This window comes from Bos taurus, chromosome 15 (assembly GCF_002263795.3).
Source record: "Bos taurus isolate L1 Dominette 01449 registration number 42190680 breed Hereford chromosome 15, ARS-UCD2.0, whole genome shotgun sequence".
Lineage (NCBI taxonomy): Eukaryota > Metazoa > Chordata > Mammalia > Artiodactyla > Bovidae > Bos > Bos taurus.
The window spans coordinates 56,930,904-56,955,638 of NC_037342.1; the positions used below are offsets into that span (position 1 = coordinate 56,930,904).

The 24,735-nt window shown below is 38.6% G+C and overlaps 1 protein-coding gene and 1 non-coding gene across 3 annotated transcripts in view; both read left to right on the forward strand.

Annotated features, from left to right (window-relative positions):
- The window catches only part of ANO3 (anoctamin 3), a 457,212-nt gene that overhangs the window by 34,126 nt on the left and 398,351 nt on the right, over positions 1–24,735 (forward strand). The window lies entirely within an intron of this gene.
- LOC112441670 (small nucleolar RNA SNORA5) lies at positions 12,118–12,253 on the forward strand. The gene has a single exon (XR_003029535.1). It is a non-coding gene; the product is annotated as a small nucleolar RNA SNORA5 (small nucleolar RNA).

Below are 24,735 nucleotides of genomic sequence, written 5' to 3' on the forward strand. Positions count from 1 at the left end.
CTCTGATAATGAGTGATGTTGAGCATCTTTTCATGTGTTTGTTAGCCATCTGTATGTCTTCTTTGGAGAAATGTCTATTTAGTTCTTTGGCCCATTTTTGATTGAGTCATTTATTTTTCTGGAATTGAGCTGTAGGAGTTGCTTATATATTTTTGAGATTAGTTGTTTGTCAGTTGCTTCATTTGCTATTATTTTCTCCTATTCTGAAGGCTGTCTTTTCATCTTGCTTATGTGTCTCTTTCCATTTTGGTTTCCTCAGGGTATATGCCTAGGTGTGAGATTGCTGGGTCATATGCTGGTTTTGTTCCTAGTTTTTAAAGGAATCTCCATACCATCTTCCATAGTGGCTGTATCAATTTACATTCCCACCAACAGTGCAAGAGCATTCCCTTTTCTCCACACCCTCTCCAGCATTTATTTTTTGTAGACTTTTTGATGATGGCCATTCTGACTGGAGGAGAAGGCAATGGCAACCCATTCCAGTACTCTTGCCTGGAAAATCCCATGGACTGAGGAGCCTGGTAGGCTGAAGTCCATGGGGTCACTAAGAGTCGGGCACGACTGAGCAACTTCACTTTCACTTTTCACTCTCATTCATTGGAGAAGGAAATGGCAACCCACTCCAGTGTTCTTGCCTGGAGAATCCCAGGGATGGGGGGGCCTGGTGGGCTGCCGTCTACGGGGTCACACAGCGTCGGACACGACTGAAGTGACCTAGCAGCAGCAGCAGCATTCTGACTGGTGGTGAGGTGATATCTCATTGTAGTTTTGATTTGCATTTCTCTAATAATGAGCTATGTTGAGCATCTTCTCATGTGTCTGTTAGCCATCTGTATGTCTTTGGAGAAATGTCTGTTTAGGTCTTTTCCCCACTTTTTGATTGGGTTGTTTATTTTTCTGGTATTGAGTTGCATGAAGTGAAGTGAAGTTGCTCAGTCGTGTCTGACTCTTTGCGAGCTCATGGACTGTAGCCCAACAAGCTCCTCCGTCCATGGGATTTTCCAGGCAAGAGTACTGGAGTGGGTTGCCATTTCCTTCTCCAGAGGATCTTCCCGACCCAGGGATTGAACCCAGGTCCCCTGCATTGTAGGAAGACGTTTTACCATCTGAGCCACCAGGGAAGTCTGTTTGTTTGTATATTTTGGAAATTAATATTTTATCAGTTGTTTCATTTGGTATTATTTTCTCCCATTCTGAGGGTTCTCTTTTCAACTTGCTTACATTTCCTTTTCTGTGCAAATCTTTTAAGTTTAATCAGGTCCCACTTGTTGACCTTTGTTTTTATTTCCATTACTCTTGGTGGGGGGAGGGGGTCATAGAGGATCTTGCTTTTTGACTTATGTCATCGAGTGTTCTGCCTATGTTTTCCTCTATGAGTTTTATAGTTTCTGGTCTTAAATTTAGGTCTTTAATCCATTTTGAGTTTCTCTTTTTGTATGGTATTAGAAGTGTTCTGATTTCATTCTTTTACATGTAGCTGTCCAGTTTTCCTAGCACCATTTATTGAAGAGGCTGTCTTTGCCCCATTGTATATTCTTGCCTCCTTTGTCAAAAATAAGGTACCCATAGATGCATGGGTTTATTTCTGGGCTTTCTATCTCATTCCATTGGTCTATGTTTCTGTTTTTGTGCCAGCACCATACTGTCTTGGTGACTGTAGCTTTGTAGTATAATCTGAAGTCAGGAAGCTTGATTCCTCTAGCTCCATTCTTCTTTCTGAAGACTTCCTTGGCTATTCAGGGTCTTTTGTGTTTCCATATAAATTGTGAAATTTTTTGTCCTAGTTCTGTGAAAAACACCCTTGGTAATTTGATAGGGATTGCACTGAATCTGTAGATTGCATTTGGTAGTATAGTCATTTTCACAATATTGATTTTTCCTACCCAGGAATATGGATATCTTTCCATCTGTTTATGTCACCTTTGATTTATTTCATTAGTGTCTTATAATTTTCTGTGTACAGTTCTTTGGTCTCCTTAGGTAAGTTTATTCCTAGATATTTAATTCTTTTTGTTGCAATGGTGAATAGGATTGATTCCTTAATTTATCTTTCTGATTTTTCATTGTTAGTATATAGAAATGCAAGTGATTTCTATGTACTGGTTTTGTATCCTGCAACTTTGCTAAATTCACTGATTAGCTCTAGTAATTTTCTGATACTATCTTTAGGCTTTTCCATGTACATTATCATGTCATCTGCAAACAGTAAGAGCTTTACTTCTTCTTTTCCGATCTGGATTCCATTTATTTCTTTTTCTTCACTGATTGCTATAGCTAGGACTTCCAGAGCTATGTTGAATAATAGTGGTGAAAGTGTACACCCTTGTCTTGTTCTTGATCTTAGGGGGAATGCTTTCAGTTTTTCACCACTGAGAATAATGTTTGCTGTAGGCTTACCATATATGTTCTTTACTATGCTGAGGTATGTTCCTTCTATGCCCATTTTTTGAAGAGTTTTAATCATACATAGGTGCTGAATTTTGTCAAAGGCTTTTTCTGCATTATATGGTTTTTATCTTTCAATTTGTTAATACGGTGTATCACATTGATTGACTTGTGTATATTGAAGAATCCTTGCAGAGACATTACTTTGTCAACAAAAGTCCATCTAGTTAAGGCTATGGTTTTTGCAATAGTCATGTATGGATGTGAGAGTTGGACTATAAGGAAAGCTGAGCACAGAAGAATTGATGCTTTTGAACTGTGGTGTTGGAGAAGACTCTTGAGAGTCCCTTGGACTGCAAGGAGATCCAACCAGTCCATCTTAAAGGAGATCAGTCCTGGTGTTCATTGAAAGGACTGATATTGAAGCTGAAACTCCAATACTTTGGCCACCTGATGCGAAGAGCGGACTCATTTGAAAAGAACCTGATATTGGGAAAGATTGAAAGCGGTAGAAGAAGGGAATGACAGAGGATGAGATGGTTGGATGGCATCACAGACTCAATGGACCTGAATTTGGGTAAACTCCAGGAGCTGGTGGTGGATAGGGAGGCCTGGCATGCTGCGGTTCATGGGGTTGCAAAGAGTCAGACACCACTGAGTGAGTGAACTGAACTGAACTGATTTTATCTTTATCAGAGGAACTGTTTCGTTCTTCTGCTTCAGATATTCTGCTATTGATTCCTTCCAGAGTATTTTTAATTTCAGTAATTGTATTGTTTGTCTCTGTATGTTTATTCTTTAATTCTTCTAGGTCTTTGTTAATTTATTCTTGCATTTTCTCGATTTTGTTTTCAAGGTTTTTGATCATCTTTACTATCATTATTCTGAATTCTTTTTCAGGTAGTTTGCCTATTTCCTCTTCATTTATTTGGACTTCTGTGTTTCTAGTTTGTTCCTTCACTTGTGTAGTATTTCTCTGCCTTCTCATTATTTTTTTAACTTATTGTGTTTGAAGTCTCCTTTTCCCAGGCTTCATGGCTGAATTCTTTCTTCCTTTGTTTTCTGTCCTCCTAAGGTTGGTCCAGTGGTTTGTGTAAGCTTCCTATAGCGTGAGATTTGTGCTGCATTTTTGTTTGCTTTTCCTCTGATGGGCAAGGCTCAATGAGGTGGTACTCCTGTCTGCTGATGGCTGGGTTTGTATTTTTGTTTGTTGTTTAGATGAGGTGTCCTGCACAGGGTGCCACTTGTGGTTGGGTGATGCTGGATCTTGTATTCAAGTGGTTTTCCTTTGTGTGAGTTCTCACTATTTGATACTTTCTAGGCTCTGGAGAAGGCAACTGCAACCCACTCCAGTACTCTTGCCTGGAAAATCCCATGGACGAAAGGAGCCTGGTAGGCTGAAGTCCATGGCTTGTTAAGTGGGACACAACTGAGTGACTTCACTTTCACTTTTCACTTTCATGCATTGGAGAAGGAAATGGCAACCCACTCCAGTGTTCTTGCCTGGAGAATCCCAGGAGCGGGGGAGCCTGTGGGCAGCTGTCTATGGGGTTGCACAGTCGGACACGACTGAAGTGACTTAGCAGCAGCGGCAGCAGCAGGGTTAGTTCTCTGGTAGTCTAGGGTCTTGGAGTCAGTGCTCCCAAGGCACTACAAAGTCTTGGGGCTTGATCTCTGGTCAGGAACAAAGATTCCACAAGTGGCTTGTTATGGCATTAACTGAGATTAAAACAAGTATCCAAAAATGAGAAACCAAAGATGAACCCCAGACAAATGACAGTTACAAAATCAGGCAAATAATAACTAAAATAATGGAATATACACATATACATATACACCCATGAACAAAGTGAAATAGTCCAACAAAAATAAAGTACAGTAGATTTACCTAGTGAACAAAGGAAATCAAAAATTATATGTACCAGTTAAGAACAAAACTAACTAAAGCACAAACTGGAAATCAATACTAAAGCAAGGTGCAAAGTGGGAAATAAAACAGTGAGAACAAAGCTAGCAAATATGTTGAGAGGAGAGGAAAGAAAGAAAATAAAGAAAAAAGTAGATACCCGAAGTTAAATAGAGGTAGATTAAGAAGATTTATATACATTAAAGATTAACTGCAGTGGGAAAAGAACAGTAGGAAAGGCAAAAAAGGAATAAATGTAGAAAAAATAATATGCTTAAAAATTAAAAATATAAAAAAGAGAAAAGAATAAAAATGAAAAAAAAAAAAAAAAGGAAAACTCCACAGAACTGCAAAAGCCCAACCTAGAGGCAGAGGTTTATAACAACAATAAAAAGTATGCTGAATATACACATACACATATACACCCATAAGCAAAATCAACACAGTTCAACAAAAATAAAGTACAATAGATTGACCCAGTGAACAAAGGAAACCAAAAATTATATCTACCAGAACAAAAGACAAAACCAACTAAGTACATACTGGAAAACTGAGCTAAAGCAAGGTGCCAATAGGGGAATAATAAAGCAATGAAAATAATACTTACAAATATGTTGAGAGGAAAGGATTGAAAGAAATAGATAAGAAGTTAAATGGAGGTAGATAAAGAAGATTTATAAACATTAAAGATTAACTGCAAGGGGTAAAAAAACTGTAGGAAAAGCAAACAAAGGAATAAATGTAGAAAAAATACTAATAAGTTTAAAAAATTAAAAATTGAAATCAAAAAAAGAAAAAACAAAAAGGAAAACTACACAGAATGGCAAAAACTCAATGAAGAGGCAGAGGTTTGTAACAGCAATAAAAAATGTGATTGAGGGGGAAAAAAGAGCTCAAAAGCTTAATTATATTTCATAGTGCCAATAAAATTGACAACTACGACAGAGGGGGGAACAAAAGGAAAAGGAAAAAGAAATCCAAAGGAATTCTAGAGAACAAGTCAAAACATTAGAATAATAAATGTATTTCTTGAGTCACTGCTGTCAGAATCCTTTCCCTTGCTGGGAGTCACAGTCCACTTCACCTCCCTAGGATGCCCTCCAACACTGTGCTGATCTCTGGACAGCTGAGCTCTGGGGGCAGCTCAGATTCTAATCTGGTCCTACTCCTCTGTGTTCTTGCTTCCAATGTCCACAGCTATCAGAGCTAGTGCATTTTCTTTTGTGGGAGCTCTCAATGACCTTTTATATATTCCATAGACACAGAGTCTGCCTAGTTGATCCTGTGGATTTAATCTGCAGCTTGTACAAGTTGTGGGAAAGTTTGGGCCTTTTTCCTCAGCCACACTGCCCCTGGGTTTCAATTACGGTTTTATTTCCACCTCTGCATGTGGGTTGTCCACTGGAGTTTGCCCCTGAGGACTTGAGTTTGCCCCTATGAGGGCCAGGTGTAGAGGTGGTGCAGCTGCTTGGGTCGCAGGGGTTCTGGCAACACCAGTTACTCACTGGGGTTGGCGGCTAGGCCAGCAGGAAATATAGTTCTCTAGAAGGGCATGTCAACCAGTATTGGCTAGTACACTCCAGTATTCTTGCCTGGAAAACCTCAACCCCCCGCCCCCCCACCCCAACCCCGGAAGAGAAGCCTGGCAGGCCACAGTCTACAGGGTCACAAAGAGTCTACTACTGAAGTGACCCTGTGCACATAGACACAAGACTTTTTTTTGCCTGTTCAGCTCTGCCCCAGTGAAGTTGAGTGTGAAGGTAGAGCAGCTGCTTGACTTGCAGGGACCCTGGCGGTGCCAAGTGTGCAGGGACACGGACTGCCTCTGCTGCAGGAGTAATGGCCCCATCAGAGTCTTTTTCCAAGCCTCTTGTAGCTCCCAATCAGAGGGCCTCTTTGGCCAGTCCTTCTCTGTACCTCTGCCCATTCAGGCACTTGGAGGGCTCCCTTGCCTAAGGTCCTTCTCTGTAGATCTGGGCATCAGGCACTTCAAGGGGCACCCTGGGTGGGGTCCTACTCTGTAGTTCAGTGCATCACGCGGTTTGATGGGCCAGCCTCTCTATTGTTTATTCAGCTGCCGATGCTGGCATGTGGGGAGACAGAGGCTATGGTGATGGCTCCACCCCTTATGCATGACTCAGCAGTATCACCTTGCTTCCTTGTCTGCCTGGCTTTCCTCCACTGGCATTTCCCGCTAGGATCTCCTCCCTCACATCCCCTCAATCTGTCTCTCCACAGTCAACAGCAGCCCTCACCCTGGGATCACTCCATAATCCCCAAATTCCAGCTCCCAGCTGCTGCGCCTTGCATGGGACCTCATCCCTGTCCAAGGTATGTATGGCTGTGGCAAGGCCTGTCTGATTCTCATTCCATTTAGGCTGCCACACATTAGCTGTTTCACTGTCAGCCTTAAATGTTTCTCCTCTGACTCAGACAGTTGCCCTGATATGAGTATCAGACCCCTGCTTCAGTTCCCCCACCTGCTGAGGGCAGGTCCAGTCCTACTAACACTCCTGTTTTTCCCCCCAGTTCCTTCATCCTACTGAGTTTTGCGTGGTTCTATATGTTCTTTTCCTCTGGTCAGGTACTCCCGCCTGCTCTCAGCTGGTGTTCTGCATGCACTTTCGTGTCTGAAGGTGTATTCCTGATGTATCTGTGGAGAGAGAAGTACTCCACGTCCACCTACTCCTCCGCCATCTTGTTCTCTCTCTAGCTTGTTTTTTATCCTCAACTGGAATTTTCCTCACAGTTCAGAGTCTCATAAGAGATTAAGTTAGGGAGAAACCTGTGTTATAGAAAAAAAAAAAAAGCTGAAATTAGAGTTGGAAGAAGTAGGTTCCAGGATGGGCTCTGTCACTTGGTAACTGCATAACTGCAAATGAGGTAAGTAACTGTTGGAGCCACTGTAGCTTTCATTGTGAAGTGGGAATAGCTTTGATCCCATAAGGCTGGTATCAGTAGATTAGCTAACTGATATGAAAGCACTGGGTAAACTGTAAATAATTGCCTATATACAAATACAAAGTAAGTAGTAAACTAATATGGTGTAGTAGTGGTAGTGATAATATGGATAATAATAATTTAGTGACACTTATCACCTTACTTTGTATAACGACCTTTGGTATTGCTGTATCACAATGGGAGAGAAAATTCAGTTTCAGTAGCATCAGTGGATTCGTTTCACATTTTATAAAGCAGCTGTTATATTCTTGACAAGGTCAAGAGTTGACTTTAAAGTTCAAGTAGAAATGTCCATGATATAAATAAGTCAGGTTTGCAGTGAGTCTTGGGATGGATGGATTGGGCTAAAAATATTCTTTAGTAGTTTATGGTAAAAAGCATTTATCATCTGCACTAGCCAGTTCATGAGTTTCTCATACCAAGGTAACCTAAAATCCAGCTTATCTGTATTAATAGTGATTTTCACACATTTCCACATTTATCAAGAAAGAGGATCAATCTCCTGGGATTAAAATATTATATAGGTGAATCTGTTGGTCTCATGCCTCCCAACCACTGAGCCCTCTAATGATAGTAACACACTATTCCAGCAGAATCTTAACTCATTGACAACATTACCATTATCATGAATAGCTTTCTCTGTGAGGACAGAGAAGGCAGAACTATGGCACCACCTGCCATGTAGTGAGGAAGAACCTGTTAAGGAAAGACTAAAAGGAGCTGGTGTGGCAGACAGTTGAAATAAGGAGCAATCAGTTCTGACTTCCCTGAGAAGACTGCATTGAATTTTGGAATGTTAGACTGTTATCTCTTAATTACAACTTGAGCCCTTTTTCTTAAGGCTCACTGTATGAAAAGTCATATAAAATTTAAGATTATAATTTCCTTGAGATTGTGTTTTATAGTTCATAAATTGCCCTGAGTAATAGTGATTTTTAGGGGAACAAAATTTATTTTCTACTAATTATTTTGCAATAGATAATTGATAACCCTGTTTGTGAAGCAACTCCCCACTAAACTCTCTAAATTGATATGAGTTGATCAAGTCCTATAAACATTTTAGTGTGAATGATATTAACTTATTCTATGTGAATGTGATGACAGCTAATAAATAGATACATTTTATAAATAAAGTGATAAACTATTGCCTCAACCAATCAATGATATCTTCTTCATAACTACAAAGAATGAATTTATTCATACTGGTTTTGTATATTTCTCATTTTTGTTAGGCATCAATCCTCTTCTCCCTGTCATCAAACATGCTGGTCAGATGCACTCCTAGTCACTCTTTCTTGACAATGTTTCTCTTGAAAAGAAAAATCTCTGGTAAATACTAGGTACCTGCAGCTGCTACTGCTGCTAAGTCACTTCAGTCGTGTCCGACTCTGTGAGACCCCATGGACAGCAGCCCACCAGGCTCCCCCGTCCCTGGGATTCTCCAGGCAAGAACACTGGAGTGGGTTGCATTTCCTTCTCCAATGCATGAAAGTGAAAAGTGAAAGTGAAGTCGCTCAGTTGTGCCCGACTCTTAGTGACCCCATGGACTGCAGCCTACCAGGCTCCTCAGTCCATGGGATTTTCCAGACAAGAGTACTGGAGTGGGGTGCCATTGCCTTCTCCATTAGGTACTTAAAAGTTTGTAATTCTTGGATAAGACATTTTTTAAATTGAACTAAAGGCTGCTTCCTTGAGCATAAAACTCAGGAATAAAGAATAAAAATTTATGCAGCTAATGTATTCTAGGAGTAGAGTAGCTAAGAACTTGAGTTATTAGGAGGTTATGTTTTGGCTCAGAATTATTGACGGGAATTGTAAGCACTAGTTACTTGAACGTTACCACTTCTTTATTTCTCCATGGATTTTCTTTGTCTTTGTATGCATCTTTCATATTTGTGTACTGGCCCAAATACATGTTCCTACATAACAAAAATACTACTTCTGTGATTTCATACACAATAGGAAAAAATTCCATCTTAATTCAAATTGAAGCCTTCAAATATATGTAGCTACATAAATTTCCCCAAGCCAATATTTCATGTTGTTCTTTCTAGTCTGACATCCACCTCCATCAAGCCATTTTCTAAAATATTGAGAATATCAGAAATATATAGCAAGCACCTTTATACTAATCAGCATTAATTTAATGGTTAGTATATGAAATATACAGAAACTGCAGTCCACGGAGTTGCAAAGAGTTGGACACGGCTGAGCAACTGAACAACAGCTGTCTTCTCTTATGTTAGCAAATTTTTTAAGCTTATGAATATTTACCTACGTTTTCAGGGATTTTCAGTTATATATTTCTCAGGAACATTCTTAATAAAAACATAGTCACATGAGCAACTTTTGCACCTTGATTCAACATCTGATGAGAGCAACAGTTACTTCTTTCCTCAATAATAAGTCCCTTTATTTAAAATACCTTCTAAGCATCTGTATATCATGTGCCATAAATAGCGTGTATTCCTAATTTACAGGAAAGGTTCACTTTTGTTCTGTGGTTTGAAGAAATTTGGGGAAGAACGTGAAAAGAGTTAGATTTTGGAGAAAAATTTATAAAAGTGGTTAAAAAGTGGAGGAAAGCAAGGTTAGACAGTGGGAAAAAGTGGGGGCAAATATCTTTCTTGTTTTGACCTAATCAAAATTCTTTCCATGAAATAAGAAGATTTCTTATGAAATAAAAAAATAAATTGTTGCAGTAACTCAAAAGGAGAATACTGATTTTGATAAGGTAATTTTCTGGTACTGTCCTGATAAATCACTTTCAGGTCTATTCAGTTAGAACACATCATTCACTTGGTAGTAATTGTCCTTTATCATTTGAACATGTGGACAGAAGTGGGAGAACCTTGCTTACAATTTTGTAGGAACTATAAGGAAAGAGACGCTAATTCTGAGATTACAAGCACTAAGGTGTGATCACTCACCCAGGGGCAGACATCCTGGAATGTGAAGTCAAGTGGGCCTTAGAAAGAAAGCATCACTACTAACAAAGCTAGCGGAGGTGATGGAATTCCAGTTGAGCTATTTCAAATCCTGAAAGATGGGGCTGTGAAAGTGCTGCGCTCAATATGCCAGCAAATTTGGAAAACTCAGAAGTGGCCACAGGACTGGAAAAGGTCAGTTTTCATTCCAATCCCAAAGAAAGGCAATGCCAAAGAATGCTTAAACTACCACACAATTGCACTCATCTCATATGCTAGTAAAGTAATGCTCAAAATTCTTCAAGCCAGGCTTCAGCACTACATGAATCGTGAACTTCCAGATGTTCAAACTGGATGTAGAAAAGGCAGAGGAAACAGAGATCAAATTGCCAACATCCGCTGGATCATGGAAAAAGCTAGAGAGTTCCAGGAAAACATCTATTTCTGCTTTATTGACTATACCAAAGCCTTTGACTGTGTGGGTCATAATAAACTGTGGAAAATTCTTCAAGAGATGGGAATACCAGACCACCTGACCTGCCTCTTGAGAAACCTGTATGCAGGTCAGGAAGCAACAGTTAGAACTGGACATGGAACAACAGACTGGTTCCAAATAGGGAAAGGAGTACGTCAAGGCTGTATATTGTCACCCTGCTTATTTAACTTCTATGCAGAGTACATCATGAGAAACGCTGGGCTGGAAGAAGCACAAGCTGGAATCAAGATTGCCAGGAGAAATATCAATAACCTCAGATATGCAGATGACACCACCCTTATGGCAGAAAGTGAAGAGGAACTCAAAAGCCTCTTGATGAAAGTGAAAGTGGAGAGTGAAAAAGTTGGCTTAAAGCTCAACATTCAGAAAATGAAGATCATGGCATGTGGTCCCATCAGTTCATGGCAGACAGATGTGGAAACAGTGTCTGACTTTATTTTCTGGGGACTCCAAAATCACTGCAGATGGTGACTGCAGCCATGAAATTGAAAGACTCTTACTCCATGGAAAGGAAAGTTATGACCAACCTAGATAGCATATTCAAAAGCAGAGACATTACTTTGCCAACAAAGGTCCGTCTAGTCAAGGCTATGGTTTTTCCAGTGGTCATGTATGGATGTGAGAGTTGGACTGTGAAGAAAGCTGAGCACTGAAGAATTGATGCTTTTGAACTGTGGTGTTGGAGAAGACTCTTGAGAGTCCCTTGGACTGCAAGGTGATCCAACCAGTCCATCCTAAAGGAGATCAGTCCTGGGTGTTCTTTGGAAGGACTTATTTTGAAGCTGAAACTCCAACTTGGGCCACCTCATGCGAAGAGTTGACTCATTGGAAAAGACTCTGATGCTGGGAGGGATTGGAGGCAGGAGGAGAAGGGGATGACAGAGAATGAGATAGCTGGATGGCATCACCGAATCGATGGACATGAGTTTGAGTGAACTCTGGAAGTTGGTGATGGACAGGGAGGTCTGGTGTGCTGCAATTCATGGAATCACAAAGAGTTGGACAAAACTAAGCGACTGAACTGAACTGAACTGAAGGATATTATCAGTCTGGAAATATCAGTTGCCACTCTATGGGAAAAGTAGTCTTAAGATTACTCTTCCCATACAGTGATAAAGCTGACCTCAATGTAAACTTGGGAAAAGTTCAAATTTTCTGCTTTTTTTAATAAAATAATGATAATTATTTTAAATGATATATTTTGATTGATGTACAGGTTAATAAGGGTGAGATTAAAATGTTTGTATATCTGACATGATTTTAAAAGGTCTGTTTTAAAGAATTAGTCTTTATTCATTTAAATTTGCACCTCTCTCTTCAAAGTACATTGCACTGAAATATGTCTTGATTTGATTTCCGTTTGGACTAGTGCAAGTTTAATTAGATTTCTGAATCCAGAAGTAATTTGGTTTCTCCACATATGACTTTTAAGGGCAAAATACTGCAGTCATGTCAAATTCAGCCCTGTTCCCGTGGTAGCAGGGGCTGGCCCGGATGACTGCCACAGCAAACTCCGCAGCTCATGGGCCCTGGGTCCCCTGCCCTGGGACCTGGGGATAAGTTTGGCTTCGGACATGGTAAAAAAAAAAAAAAAAAAAAGGCAAAATAGCTTTATATATTTGTTCTGAACACTAAAATAAAAATGAAAGTCAGTTTTAATTTTGCAAATCTTTTGGTAATAGAGAGTTTTGAAAGGTAATTTTCACATATATGACCTTTCATGTTATATCAGCATGTAAGTGAAAGTCACTCAGTCATGTCTAACTTTTTGCGATCCCATGGACTGTATAGTCCATGAAATTCCCCAGGCCAGAATAGTGGGGTGAGCAGCCAATCCCTTTTCCAGGGGTTCTTCTGGACCAAGTATCGAACAGGGGTCTTCTGCATTGCAGGTGGGTTCTTTACCAATTGAGCTATTTATATCAGCATACCAATTTCCAAACAAAAGTTTCTCCCTTAAAAATTGCAATGCAATATATTATGCCACTTTACTAAATTGGAAAAGAAATATAAAACAAGTTACAAGTATTACCTTTGTCTAAACCTTATAAATATATTTGTGTATTTATGAATGTAAATAGGCTCCCCTTGTGGCTCAGCTGGTAAAGAATCTGCCTGCAATGTGGGAGACCTGGGTTTGATCCCTGTGTTGGGAAGATCCCCTGGAGAAGGGGAAGGCTATCCACTCTGGTATTCTGGCCTAGAGAATTCCATTAACTGTATAGTTCATGGGGTTGCAAAGAGTCGGACACAACTGAGCAACTTTCACTTTCACTTTCGTGAATGTAAATAAGTACCAACATTGATTTATGTTTTTCTGTTTGGGAGATTAAGGATGGGCAGTGGTGGTACTTGTAAGATAGGCTGTCATCTTCTAGTTTTCCATGAATTCACAACTGCCATGCTTCATTATTTTCTTTCCGATGGATAACTGTTGATTTAATGCTTAGTCATGGATTCTGGCAAAAGTATTCCACATTAAAATAAATATCATCACTGTTAACTAGCAATATTTGAACATGTCCAGCTACATCCAGAGACACAAACTTGGGAATAGTCTGATTCCTTTTTATACTCCATCCTCTACTCATTATTTTTTCCTTCTCCTTATCAACATAATATTTTTAAAATAAACTTTTCAGAAAAGATTTAAATTTATAGAAAAATCCAGGGAATAGTATGAGGAATTCTCATATACACCACCCCTAGTTTTCCCTGTTATTAAATTTTGCATCAATTTGGTGCATTAGTAAAATTAATAAACAGATATATTATTATCTAAATTCCATACTTCATTCGGATTCTCTTAGCTTTTATTTGTATTCATTTTGTTGTTTCAGAACCTCATTCAGTAAAACACAATGCTTGTGTTTGTCGTTTCAAAGATCCCCTTGAGAAGGAAATGGCAACCCACTCCAGTATTCTTGCCTGGAGAATTTCTTGGGAATTTCAAGGACAGAGGAGCCTGGCAGGCTACAGTCCATGGGGTTACAAAGAGTCAGACACAACTGAGTGACTCACACATTAAAGCTACTGTTAGCTGCGACAGTTTTACAGGCTTTCCTTGTTTTTGATGGTCTTTACAGTTTTGAGAACTGGTCAGCTATTTTGTAGAAAGTCCCACAATATGTATTTGTCATATACTTACCTCATGTTTAGACTGGGATTATGTGTTTGAGGGAGGAAGACCACAGAGGTAAAATACAATTTTCATTACAATGTGTCAAGGTTATACTATCAACATTACTTGCCAATGTTGAAATTAACCTGGATGAAGTACTGTTTGTCAAGTTTAGAATGTTTTCATTTCTTTCCTTCTTTACCATAGAAAAGACTCACTAAAAGTATAAATAGCCCACACTTACGGAGTAGCAAGTTGTTTTCATCTCCTTTAAGGAGTAGCATTCAGATAAATTATTTGGAGGTCTTCTTTATGGGTGATTTGTTCATTTTCCCTCATTTGTTTAAATACTCCTCTGTTTTTATCAGTATGGAAACATGCATAGTTATTTTATATTTTAAGTTTTAATACAGTATGGCTTCAGTTGTTCACACTTTGGCCATCTGGAGCTGTTGCAACTGTCTCCAGTGTCACCTTGCTGTACTACTACTGTTCTGAGTATTTGTTTTTCCCCTTATGAAACATTCTGCACTTTTAGAGAATACAAGATACTACAGACTCTTCTTGTATATTTCTTTCCCCAGTCCTTCAGCAAGCCATTTTTCTGAAAACTCTTATTCCGTTCATTGAAGAACAAATGGAAACCAACATCTGGGTGTTAAGTATGCTTATTAGTGTTCTAATATCATTGCTGTTAGGCTCTCTCAGCTGAAAGTACAGTGAACTATATGTATACATAATAGCCTGTATGTGTGCATCTATCTGTAAATATTTCAGTGTGTAGCGGTATCCATCTGTGTTAAACTGATCCATTCCATGAGTCACTGTAGCCTCCTCCTTTGTTTATCTGTAACAATCAACTCTCAACAATGAGAAACTTGACTTGTACCATGTACTGATACCATCCATTTACTGATTTATTTTTCAATGCCAGCATACATATATAGTGTTACTGGAATTGTTAGCCTAAACCCCCAACAGAAAGAACTTTGTCCACTAGAGTACTGTACCTATGTATAGCCTCTTGCCTTTAGTCTTACAGATTTCTTTCATTTTCAAACTTGTTTACGATAGCAACGTTTTCCTTTACTCTCTTTAGTTAGGATGTTTCATTTATTGCAATAAATGTAATTGGCTTTGTTACATTCTGCCTTCTTTCCTGAAGACACTCTATTCAGATTTTTTTTTTTTAATTTGCATGTTTTAGGGTTTGTTCTTTGTGTCACAAAGTTCTAAAGGTTTAAATAAATGTGTTCAGTTCAGTTGCTCAGTGTTCAACTCTTTGCGACCTCATGGACTGCAGCACCCCAGGCTTCCCTGTCCATCACCAACTCCTGGAGCCTACTCAAACTCATGTCCATTGAGTTGGTGATGCCATCCAACCATCTCATCCTCTGTCATCCCCTTTTCTTCCCGCCTTCAATCTTTCCCAGCATCAGGGTCTTTTCTAGTGAGTCACTTTTGCACATCAGGTGGCCAATGTATTGGAGTTTCAGCCTCAACATCAGTCCTTCCAATGAATATTCAGGACTGATTTCCTTCAGGATGGACTGGTTGGACCTCCTTGCTGTCCAAGGGACTCTCAAGAGTCTTCTCCAAGATCACAGTTCAAAAGCATCAATTCTTTGGCGCTCAGCTTTCTTTATAATCCAACTGTCACATCCATATATGACTACTGGAAAAACCATAGCCTTAACTAGATGAACCTTTGTTGGCAAAGTAATGTTTCTGCTTTTTAATATACTGTCTACGCTGTTATAGGTATAGGCTAGGCTAGTACACAAATAAATGTGTACTGTCCTGTATTCCACCCAGTATCATAGATAAAACTTTAACTGTATGCCATTGTACTCTACTCATTAAACTTTCCCTTACCCTACACTTGGCAATGACCACTCTTTTTTTTTTTTTTTTTCTACCATCTTTATAGTTTTTTTACATTTAAAGGAATGCTGAGTAATTTGGAGTCATATCATATGCAGCCTTTTCGGATTGACTTCTTGCATTTCACCAACATGCATTTAAGGTCCATCTGTGCTGTTTTGTGGCTTGATTAGCTTATATCATTTTGTGGCTGAATAATGTTCTGTTGTATGTACATGCCACAGTCTTCTTAGCCATTTACTTACTGAAGCCTATTGTGAATACTTCTAATTTGGGTGGTTATGAATAAAGCTACTATAATTTTCATGTGAAAGTTTTGTGTGGACATATTTTCAGTGAGTTTAATAAGCACCTCAGAGTATGATTGCTGGAATGTATGGTAAAATTGTACTTAGCTTTGAAATAAATAGCCAAACTATTTTCCAAATTGACTGTACCATTCTGCATTCTCACCATCAGTGAGTGAGAGTTCATATTGTTCTGCATCCTGGTCAGCAATTTATGTTGCCACCCCTCCACACACAAAACATTTAAAATTTTTTTTAAATGTTTGAAGTGATATTTAGTTTTTGTTTTAATTTATAATTCTCTAATGACAAGATCTTGAGCATCTTTCATATGTTTATTTGCCACCAAAACATCTTCTTTGATGAGGAGTCTAGTTGTCTAGTCAGATCTTTTGCCAAGTTTTTTATGGTGTTAGTTTTATTATACAGTTTTAAGAGTTATTCCTGTGTTTTGCATACAAGTCTTTTATCAGATATTTACTTTTCAAGTATTTTCTCCAAATCCGTGGTGTGTCTTTCTCTTCCATTAAGTGCCATTTCAGAGCAATAGTTTAAAGTCCAAGTTATCAGTTTTTCTTCCACAAATGGCACTTTTGGTGGTGTATCATACAGATATTCTCCCTTATTATCTACCAGAAGGTTTTTAGCTTTATGTTTAGTTCTATAATCTAGTTTGAGTTACTTTTTGTGAAACATATAACCTGTGTCTAGTGTACATACAGGTGATGAAAACTTTGTAGCATTTCTTGACTGTAGGGGAAGGGATTTAAAATACTTCTCTCTGTCTCTGTCTCTTTTTGCCTGAATTTCAAGGAGTCTGAATGTCTTCATGTATTGCCAACAGACTGAGGTAATGAGGGCCTCTCCCATGTCATATACCTTCAGATGGGAGTTAGGTGGATAAAGTAAAGATTGGGGAGTCACAGTGAGAGATCACAGACTCTGAATTCAGATGATCTGTTCAGAATTCCAAGTCTATCTTTTACTAGCTAGTTGACCCTGGACAAGTTTTTGTACAACCTCTTGTATCTTGGTTTCTCCATCTGTTCAGTTCAGTTCAGTTCAGTTCAGTCACTCAGTCATATCCAACTCTTTTCTACCCCATGGACTGCAGCACACCAGGCCTCCCTGTCCATCACCAACTCCCATCTGTACAATGGTGATATTAGTCTGTATTCATGCAGATGATGTAAGGTCAAATTAATATTTGTTAAGTGCTTGGATGAAAACCTGGGACATAGTACATGTTATAACAATATTTGAAAAGTATTTGATATATAAATGCAAATTTAAATTCAAATTATCTCTAGATATTTGTTATTTTTTTTTAACATTTAACTTAAAAAATAAAACCCTTAGTCATTAAGGATATTTGGTGTGTGTGTGTATATGTATATGAATGTGTTAGTTCCTTTCTGAATGATTGGAGTTGGGAGGTTGGGAGGTTGGTGTCTGTATTCATGCATGGACCAGAATGGAAAATGGAGGATGTAATTTGCATTGGGACCAATGTAATAACTAAGGACATTGAACTGCAGGCAGGAGAATTCAGGAATACTCGTGGCTTGTATGATTTAGCTATCCTAGGCAGGTCAGGAAGCAACAGTTAGAACTGGACATGGAACAACAGACTGGTTCCACATAGGAAAAGGAGTACATCAAGGCTGTATATTGTCACCCTGCTTATTTAACTTATATGCAGAGTACATCATGAGAAACGCTGGACTGGAAGAAGCACAAGCTGGAGTCAAGATTGCCGGGAGAAATATCAATAACCTCAGATATGCAGATGACACCACCCTTATGGCAGAAAGTGAAGAGGAACTCAAAAGCCTCTTGATGAAAGTGAAAGTGGAGAGTGAAAAAGTTGGCTTAAAGCTCAACATTCAGAAAATGAAGATCATGGCATCTGGTCCCATCACTTCATGGGAAATAGATGGGGAAACAGTGGAAACAGTGTCAGACTTTATTTTTTTGGGCTCCAAAATCGCTGCAGATGGTGACTGCAGCCATGAAATTAAAAGACGCTTACTCCTTGGAAGGAAAGTTATGACCAACCTAGATAGCATATTGAAAAGCAGAGACATTACTTTGCCAACAAAGGTTCGTCTAGTCAAGGCTATGATTTTTCCAGTGGTCATGTATGGATGTGAGAGTTGGACTGTGAAGAAGGCTGAGCGCTGAAGAATTGATGCTTTTGAACTGTGGTGTTGGAGAAGACTCTTGAGAGTCCCTTGGATTGCAAGGAGATCCAGCCAGTCCATTCTGAAGGAGATCAGCCCTGGGATTTCTTTGGAAGGAATGATGCTAAAGCTGAAACTCCAATCCTTTGGCCACCTCATGCGAAGAGCTGACTCGTTGGAAAAGACTCTGATGCTGAGAGGGATTGGGGGCAGGAGGAGAAGGGGACGACAGAGTATGAGATGGCTGGATGGCATCACTGACTCAATGGACGTGAGTCTGGGTAAACTCCGGGAATTGGTGATGGACAGGGAGGCCTGGTGTGCTGCGATTCATGGGGTTGCAAAGAGTCGGCCATGACTGAGTGACTGAACTGAACTGAACTGAGGGTATAAGGAATTCCTTCTTTAACAACTTTAACATGTATGAAATGCATTTATTTGTTTTCAGAAGGTCAGGTAGCACTGTTTATAGTGCACATTAGCAGAAATACAGAATTTTTGTCTTGAGGAAAAGTGGTCCTGGTTTCACTTTATGCCAGACAATCAGACCATGACTGCCTATTGCAGCCAGTTTGACCCTGGATAGGAGAATCATCACAGGAGAGACATTGTAGCTGTGCCTAGTGGTATTAGCAGTCAGATGACCTTTTCCTAGAACCATATAGAATCCTTTATTGTTTTTTTCTCTACTCTCTGTTGTAAATGTACAGTCTCTTGAATTTTTCTCTTCCATATTTTCTCATACTAGTTTCTACTTTTGCTTGAGCAATAATATTTTAATTAGTTACACTCATCCTTCCAGCTCCCTTCTCTGCTCCTCACTTCTCTAGATATTATTTATGTTCAGTGACACCCTCTGACCCTTTATGTCCTGAGCAGCTGCTTCATATCATTGTTCAGCTCATTGAAAATTTGCATTTGTCCAATGGCTGTACTGATAAGAATTTCTCCAAAGGACAATATTAACACTCAGGATTTTTATATAAGGTAAGTAAATGTGCAAAGGCTTATATTTTTCTTGAGAGAAATGGCAGTAAGTAGAGCTCCAAACTGTTAGTTTTTTTTTCCCCAAAAAGGCAAAAAAAGAGATATGTTTTAAAAAAAATACACCAGAACCTGGCACACATGTGGTTTTTAATGTGAAAATAAAATGCAATGAAGTGGCAGAGAGCTGGTATCCTGCAGATTGATGGTTTCAGTCATCATTTGAACATTTGATTTGAAGTTGTCATGTTAAATCTCAACTCTTGTGCGTTTGTCATCTCAGATTGAAGTTTCTCAGTCTTGGCACTACTAACATTTTTTGCCATAAAGTTCTTTGTTTTGAGGGGCTTTCCTACTCATTATAGGATATTTAGCAGCATCCCTTGTCTCAACAACACTAGATGCTAGCAACACCCCTCCAACCAGTTGTGACAAACAAAAATATCTCTAGGCATTGCCAAAAGTCCCAGGGGAGCAGAATTTCCCCCAGTTGAGAACTACAACAAAAAACATTTAAAATATGCTTTTCCAGGAGATGTTTAAGCCCATGGGAAAGAGATATGGTGAAATGGGGAACTTGAAAGTAAGAACAAGTTAGAAACTTAGGCAGAACTTCAAAGAGCTATATTAAAGTTTCTGTGTTATCTGAGCCTGCTTAATCATTTTGTACTTGATGTTTGTTTTATTTGAGTAGAAATTTTTAATAACCAGCAGTGTAAAAAGAAATCATATCTTATTTTTGTTATGGTAAAATAAACAAAGCTCTTTTCCTTGGGATCTCTTAGTTTTTTTCATGAACTCTGTCTTTGAAACAAGATAAGGTTAAATATTGGCTTTCCAAGTGGCTGTGTGGTAAAGAATCCTTCTGTCAATGCAGGAGACGTGGGTTGGAACCCTTGGCTTGGGAAGACTCCTGGAGAAGCAAATGGCTACCCACTCCAGTATTCTTGCCTGGGAAATCCCATGAACAAAGGAACCTGGCAGGCTACAGTCCATGGTGGTCTATAGTCCAGACTCCACACTCACAAAAGTCAGACACGACTTAGCGACTAAGCACAACAACATTAAATATTATACCAATTTATGTGGCTGAGGAAAGTAAAAGACAGAAAATATATCATCTCACCTAAGATACCTAAGCAGTTATGCAGTCCAAGAGGAAACATGGAGTACAAGAGTCCACGTTCTCTTCTTATAGCTTAAAGCTACTCACTGCTCTTTTGGGGGTTGTGAATTCACTATACATAAACAGTCATGTTATCTTTATAGAAAAATTTTAAAATATCTATTAAACTCTCACCAGTGAGGTCATATTAAGGAAAGATTCTCAATTTAGAAAGTCTTTTTAATTCTTTTTTTTTTTTTTTTTATTCTTCCAATTTTATTTTATTTTTAAACTTTACATAATTGTATTAGTTTTGCCAAATATCAAAATGAATCCACCACAGGTATACATGTGTTCCCCATCCCGAACCCTCCTCCCTCCTCCCTCCCCATACCATCCCTCTGGGCCGTCCCAGTGCACCAGCCCCAAGCATCCAGCATCGTGCATCGAACCTGGACTGGCAACTCGTTTCCTACATGATATTTTACATGTTTCATTGCCATTCTCCCAAATCTTCCCACCCTCTCCCTCTCCCACAGAGTCCATAAGACTGTTCTATACATCAGTGTCTCTTTTGCTGTCTCGTACACCGGGTTATTGTTACCATCTTTCTAAATTCCATATATATGCGTTAGTATACTGTATTTATGTTTTTCCTTCTGGCTTACTTCACTCTGTATAATAGGCTCCAGTTTCATCCACCTCATTAGAACTGATTCAAATGTATTCTTTTTAATGGCTGAGTAATACTCCATTGTGTATATGTACCACAGCTTTCTTATCCATTCATCTGCTGATGGACATCTAGGTTGCTTCCATGTCTTGGCTATTATAAACAGTGCTGCGATGAACATTGGGGTACACGTGTCTCTTTCCCTTCTGGTTTCCTCAGTGTGTATGCCCAGCAGTGGGATTGCTGGATCATAAGGCAGTTCTATTTCCAGTTTTTTAAGGAATCTCCACACTGTTCTCCATAGTGGCTGTACTAGTTTGCATTCCCACCAACAGTGTAAGAGGGTTCCCTTTTCTCCACACCCTCTCCAGCATTTATTATTTGTAGACTTTTGGATCGCAGCCATTCTGACTGGTGTGAAATGGTACCTCATAGTGGTTTTGATTTGCATTTCTCTGATAATGAGTGATGTTGAGCATCTTTTCATGTGTTTGTTAGCCATCTGTATGTCTTCTTTGGAGAAATGTCTATTTAGTTCTTTGGCCCATTTTTTGATTGGGTCGTTTATTTTTCTGGAGTTGAGCTGTAGGAGTTGCTTGTATATTTTTGAGATTAGTTGTTTGTCGGTTGCTTCATTTGCTATTATTTTCTCCCATTCTGAAGGCTGTCTTTTCACCTTGCTAATAGTTTCCTTTGATGTGCAGAAGCTTTTAAGGTTAATTAGGTCCCATTTGTTTATTTTTGCTTTTATTTCCAATATTCTGGGAGGTGGGTCATAGAGGATCCTGCTGTGATGTATGTCGGAGAGTGTTTTGCCTATGTTCTCCTCTAGGAGTTTTATAGTTTCTGGTCTTACGTTTAGATCTTTAATCCATTTTGAGTTTATTTTTGTGTATGGTGTTAGAAAGTGGTCCAGTTTCATTCTTTTACAAGTGGTTGACCAGATTTCCCAGCACCACTTGTTAAAGAGATTGTCTTTAATCCATTGTATATTCTTGCCTCCTTTGTCGAAGATAAGGTGTCCATATGTGCGTGGATTTATCTCTGGGCTTTCTATTTTATTCCATTGATCAATATTTCTGTCTTTGTGCCAGTACCATACTGTCTTGATAACTGTGGCTTTGTAGTAGAGCCTGAAGTCAGGTAGGTTGATTCCTCCAGTTCCATTCTTCTTTCTCAAGGTCGCTTTGGCTATTCGAGGTTTTTTGTATTTCCATACAAATTGTGAAATTATTTGTTCTAGCTCTGTGAAGAATACTGTTGGTAGCTTGATAGGGATTGCGTTGAATCTATAAATTGCTTTGGGTAGTATACTCATTTTCACTATATTGATTCTTCCAATCCATGAACATGGTATATTTCTCCATCTATTAGTGTCCTCTTTGATTTCTTTCACCAGTGTTTTATAGTTTTCTATATATAGGTCTTTAGTTTCTTTAGGTAGATATATTCCTAAGTATTTTATTCTTTCCGTTGCAATGGTGAATGGAATTGTTTCCTTAATTTCTCTTTCTGTTTTCTCATTATTAGTGTATAGGAATGCAAGGGATTTCTGTGTGTTGATTTTATATCCTGCAACTTTACTGTAGTCATTGATTATTTCTAGTAATTTTCTGGCGGACTCTTTAGGGTTTTCTATGTAGAGGATCATGTCATCTGCAAATAGTGAGAGTTTTACTTCTTCTTTTCCAATTTGGATTCCTTTTATTTCTTTTTCTGCTCTGATTGCTGTGGCCAAAACTTCCAAAACTATGTTGAATAGTAATGGTGAAAGTGGGCACCCTTGTCTTGTTCCTGACTTTAGAGGAAATGCTTTCAATTTTTCACCATTGAGGATAATGTTTGCAGTGGGTTTGTCATATATAGCTTTTATTATGTTGAGGTATGTTCCTTCTATTCCTGCTTTCTGGAGAGTTTTTATCATAAATGGGTGTTGAATTTTGTCAAAGGCTTTCTCTGCATCTATTGAGATAATCATATGGTTTTTATTTTTCAATTTGTTAATGTGGTGTATTACATTGATTGATTTGCGGATATTGAAGAATCCTTGCATCCCTGGGATAAAGCCCACTTGATCGTGATGTATGATCTTTTTAATGTGTTGTTGGATTCTGATAGCTAGAATTTTGTTAAGGATTTTTGCATCTATGTTCATCAGTGATATTGGCCTGTAGTTTTCTTTTTTTGTGGGATCTTTGTCAGGTTTTGGTATTAGGGTGATGGTGGCCTCATAGAATGAGTTTGGAAGTTTACCTTCCTCTGCAATTTTCTGGAAGAGTTTGAGCAGGATAGGTGTTAGCTCTTCTCTAAATTTTTGGTAGAATTCAGCTGTGAAGCCGTCTGGACCGGGGCTTTTGTTTGCTGGAAGATTTTTGATTACAGTTTCAATTTCCATGCTTGTGATGGGTCTGTTAAGATTTTCTATTTCTTCCTGGTCCAGTTTTGGAAAGTTGTACTTTTCTAAGAATTTGTCCATTTCTTCCACGTTGTCCATTTTATTGGCATATAATTGTTGATAGTAGTCTCTTATGATCCTTTGTATTTCTGTGTTGTCTGTTGTGATCTCTCCATTTTCGTTTCTAATTTTGTTGATTTGATTTTTCTCCCTTTGTTTCTTGATGAGTCTGGCTAATGGTTTGTCAATTTTATTTATCCTTTCAAAGAACCAGCTTTTGGTTTTGTTGATTTTTGCTATGGTCTCTTTTGTTTCTTTTGCATTTATTTCTGCTCTAATTTTTAAGATTTCTTTCCTTCTACTAACCCTGGGGTTCTTCATTTCTTCCTTTTCTAGTTGCTTTAGGTGTAGAGTTAGGTTATTTATTTGACTTTTTTCTTGTTTCTTGAGGTGTGCCTGTATTGCTATGAACTTTCCCCTTAGGACTGCTTTTACCGTGTCCCACAGGTTTTGGGTTGTTGTGTTTTCATTTTCATTCGTTTCTATGCAAATTTTGATTTCGTTTTTGATTTCTTCTGTGATTTGTTGGTTATTCAGCAGCGTGTTGTTCAGCCTCCATATGTTGGAATTTTTAATCGTTTTTCTCCTGTAATTGAGATCTAATCTTACTGCATTATGGTCAGAAAAAATGCTTGGAATGATTTCTATTTTTTTGAATTTACCAAGGCTAGCTTTATGGCCCAGGATGTGATCTATCCTGGAGAAGGTTCCATGTGCGCTTGAGAAAAAGGTGAAATTCATTGTTTTGGGGTGAAATGACCTATAGATATCAATTAGGTCTAACTGGTCTATTGTATCGTTTAAAGTTTGTGTTTCCTTGTTAATTTTCTGTTTAGTTGATCTATCCATAGGTGTGAGTGGGGTATTAAAGTCTCCCACTATTATTGTGTTATTGTTAATTTCTCCTTTCATACTTGTTAGCATTTGTCTCACGTACTGTGGTGCTCCCGTGTTGGGTGCATATATATTTATAATTGTTATATCTTCTTCTTGGATTGATCCTTTGATCATTATGTAGTGACCTTCTTTGTCTCTTTTCACAGCCTTTGTTTTAAAGTCTATTTTATCTGATATGAGTTTTGCTACTCCTGCTTTCTTTTGGTCCCTATTTGCATGGAAAATCTTTTTCCAGCCCTTCACTTTCAGTCTGTATGTGTCCCCTGTTTTGAGGTGGGTCTCTTGTAGACAACATATGTAGGGGTCTTGTTTTTGTATCCATTCAGCCAGTCTTTGTCTTTTGGTTGGGGCATTCAACCCATTTACATTTAAGGTAATTACTGATAAGTATGTTCCCGTTGCCATTTACTTTATTGTTTTGGGTTCGAGTTTATACACCGTTTTTGTGTTTCCTGTCTAGAGAATATCCTT